The 4,239-nt window shown below is 36.8% G+C and overlaps 1 pseudogene; it reads right to left on the bottom strand.

Annotated features, from left to right (window-relative positions):
- Window positions 1–226: 226 nt before the first annotated feature.
- LOC112483165 lies at window positions 227–344 on the bottom strand (annotated as a pseudogene).
- Window positions 345–4,239: the final 3,895 nt, after the last annotated feature.

Here is a 4,239-nt window from a genome sequence, read left to right as displayed (position 1 = left end):
CCTAAACAAAGCTACCTAGACACATATATTTTCTCCATGAGGCACATCACAGCCTTCTAGCTCTTAGGAATACTAGACAGCATTTCAATACTATGTTTGGGAGCCATTTTAAACAGCAAAACTACTTTTTTTTTTTTTTTAATTTTTTAGGCAAGGCAATCTTTGGTTGACCTCACAGATCGCAAGGACCTTGTCAGCTTACAATCTCTTATTTTTTTATTTTTTACTCCTACAGACCTGGTCTTCCTAGGTGGTCTCCCATCTAAGTACTAACCAGGCCCGACCCTGCTTAGCTTCCGAGATCAGACGGGATCAGGCATGTTTAGGGTAGCATGGCTGTAGACGCAAAATTACTTTGTAAAAAAGGTACGAAAATATGAAAAACATGGCACTAAATAGACTGCAAAAAGGATACTTCTTTATAGTATGAGAGCTGAAGAAAGATTGGATCTCAGTTGAGAACACACGCCTTGGGCAACTCAAATTTGTCACCACGCTGCACATGTCCACGAATGACCAGGAAAGGACAATGAGTATTGATTTGGGGGTCATAAGTAAATTTTAGCAAGTAGGCAAATTCACAAATATGGAATCCACAATATCGATACACTGAAATCAGCAATAGCGTATATGGTTAAAGGCAGATTACAGTAGAAGCAGTGCTACCTTAGTTGATGCTAGTAACACCTAAATTACAGAATAGCCATGCTCAGTTGCAGTGGAGGTTTATAAAAATATTTTCCAATTTCTTACAAATTAATAGTACACAAAAATATGGAACCATCCCTCACCCTCAATTACTTATAGAACCTATAAAATCTATCTGATTGCATTAAAGCATTAAGGCTTACAGATATTAATGTTCTCTGTTGTAGTAGCTGATGCTATTGATGTATTTTCGCACATATTTGCCTGACTTGGGTTAATACTTGCATTTGTTTTTAGGAGCCTCCTCTTAGAACATTTCAGGTCATAGTAAGGATGCAGAAAAGACAGTCATAAAGTCACCTACTTGGTATAAGACTATAAGCTTATGAGTTGGCTCCGAAGGAATCAGAAAACTCCCACCAGCTCCTCTTTTTATATGGCTTTCAAGTAGATGATTAACTAAGATGGCAGCTCTCCAATTGTGGCTTCTGAACCAGCAGAAACTTGTTAGAAATACACATGTCTGGGGCCCACCCCAGACCTACTGTAACAGTACCTCTGAGGGTGGATCCATGGTTTAACAAGCCCTCCTGGTGATTCTCACGCCTCTCCAGTTTGAGAATCGCTGACCTCAGGAATCTTCTTTCTCTTGTCCAGGTCACTTTAATAATGAGTATAGACACATGGATCCTGGGTCTGTGATTACATCTTGAATAAGTGAGTTCATTAATGAATAATGAAATATTAATCATATATTTCCCAGAACCAGTATCAAATAATAAAATACCTCTTTAAACTGATAGCATGCTTTTAGGACATTGTTTCAAAATCAATTCATATTAAAATTAACGAGTTATTATGAAGTGTTTTAACACATGGACTATTAATTTATTGCCCCGTCCATCTAGATAGGTTAATTTGAGTTATGGAGTTTTTTTTTAAACTAATAGGAAAGTAAGTATTCACATGTGGGGTGTGTTTATGTTGTGTTTCTGTAGATGTTTGTGAATATATTTGTGTATATGTAAACAAAGAAAGAAAAATCTAGCATACAATGCATAAAAATTATAATGAAATATGACATAAGAAATTATAAGAACATTTTTATAAAAAATAATTACTTTCCCAGTTACCTAAATATTTATTATATTGATTATGCTATAGCCAAGTAAATTATCATCCACTAGAACTTGTTATTGTGAGATATGATCTATATTAAATAGAAGTTAGATTTTACTGAAAATTATCAGCATAGTAAGAAAACATGTACTTTTGTGTCAAAAGGCCTTCACTTTTTTGCATCCTGTGTTCTTAGGACCAGTCTTTTACCTCTCTGAAGCTCAGTTACCTCATCTGTAAAATGAGGATATTAGATTTAGAGAGGTGTATGGTGTTGGATCTAAAATTCGACCTGAGGTGGAAACCAAGTTGGAAATGCAAGAGTTAGCTTGAGAACTAGAGTCTTGGAGGAGAGAAACACTTGAGGTAAAGTCAGGTACTAAAAACCTCAGATATAGTCCTTCACTTTTAACTGTTGCAAAATCAGATGGGATATGTAGGACCAGCAGAAATGGTGGCTTACAGGAAGAAATACTGGGAAGGTATCAACATCAGGGTGCAAGGGAACATTGCCTTCCTATATTCCTAGGGGAATGTATTTGGAATGACATACGTACCCAAGAAAAACTATAATTCCCCCTAGTATTCCACCCACCTCAGAAAGCCAGCAGGATGACTGAATGATTGCCTATTGCCCTTCAGTTGTGATGTCTTTCAAGTACTGTTGACCTCATTGCCTGTTCCCTACCACAATTCTTTTACAGTTCGATCTCCAGCCTGATTACCTGACTCTGTACCCTCACCTGTTTCCAACTAATATTGTTAGGTCTTCCAGCAGCAAAGCCTTGATATTAGTCCCAAGAGATTTTACTCAGCCTTTACTATCTTGTTTTAAAATGTAGGTTGTATAATTATCCAAGAAAGGTGAAGCCATTGAAAAAGGAATTTGTTATATTCACAGTTCCCAAGAGAAGGGGGCTTGCCACACCATACTGGGCCACATGAAAAATCAGCAACGTCAGCCAAGAGGCAGGGGGAGTGAGAGGAAAATGAGGGCAAGAGCCTTATCATGGTTTCCACGGGAAGGAATGAGTGAAGCAGAGTAAGCAGGCTTAGAATTGGCTCATTTGAATAATTTCAGTGGTTTTTAGGGCATAGGAGCTGTCCCTAGTTGTCTTGTACCTGGCCCTGTGGGGATGAGGACAGGCAGATAATGCCCTGGAGAGTAAAAGCTATGTAAAGGAGATGGCTGGGGGAGGGGGAGGAGTATGGGATTTGGATTGGTTGGTTTTCATGTGAAAGGCATACTTGCAGGTGAAATAGAGCCCTGGGATGGACAGTCTCTCCAGGGTTAGCAAGTCCCCAGATATCAAAACATCAGAATAAAAAGACATGTTTAATACACATCCTAGTGGCCACATTCCTCTGGCTACCCTCACCCTCTTTAGTTGATCCTCAGGTTTTATGAGACCAAAAGAAGACAACCTCTGCTCAGATCAGTTGAACTGCCCAAGGAATAGCTTTTTACTTAATATGGTGACATCTACAGAGTGTCAAATTGAGTTAAGTATTTGTAGGAGACCCAGGTTTAAAACTCATTGTCACTGTTCAGTAGCCCCTGAGAGTATCATTAAACCACTCAAAACCTCTGATTTAGGATTTTTTTCCCTTATCTGCTCAAAAGTGATAATATCTATCATTTTTTTTTTGGTGATAACCTAATAAGATAAGGCACTTTAAAACTGTAAAGCATTATGTAAGTTTTAGCATTTATCAGCATAAAAATATATTGACAGAGGCAAATAGTGAAGTGTTTATGGATAAAATAATATATCTGGGATTTGCTTAAATTATCATAACAATGGAAGAGATTGATGATACAAGATTGACAAAATATTGGTAATTATTAAAGCTGGATGATGGGTATATAAGAATTCTATATACAATTCTTTTGTGTATTCATGAATATTTTCATTAAAAATTTTAAATGCAAGTTTAGAGACAGAGAAAAGAGGTATGAGAAATTAGCAATCGTTGGAAGATTGCTATTATTGTACAAACTGAATTGAACAATATTTGTTTTTGCTATCATGAATCAAAAGCTCATCCTCCTTCCTAAGACTCTTGGATTGCTAAGGTGACTTGCTCTTTTCAATGGTTCCAAATATCTTTAGGCTAAAATTGACTTAGCCTAAATTGAATTAATCAAATTCTTATTATAATCCATTTGTTAAGCAGCGGAATTCCTAATGGTAAAACTATAATCAACATGCTATGACTGTTTTATGATGAGAGATCCTACCCAATTAGGGAATTTTCCTAATCAAAGGGCCTCCACTCTCAAGAGAACTTCACTGAATAGCTGTAGAGGTTGCTTAATTAGTGAAGTTAAAACATCCTTCAGAAACAAGGTCAAGAATGACATTTGTGTCCTGCCAAGCTGATAAAAGAATCCTCCAAATGCAGCACTCAGAAATCTTGGTGTGAAAATTTCTATAAGACTTCACAATAGAAAGAATATATATATTCTTT

The sequence above is a fragment of the Pteropus alecto genome, unplaced genomic scaffold, assembly GCF_000325575.1.
Source record: "Pteropus alecto unplaced genomic scaffold, ASM32557v1 scaffold206, whole genome shotgun sequence".
NCBI lineage: Eukaryota > Metazoa > Chordata > Mammalia > Chiroptera > Pteropodidae > Pteropus > Pteropus alecto.
Note: the sequence above shows the minus strand (reverse complement) of the source record. Positions and strands in the feature narration are given on the sequence as shown.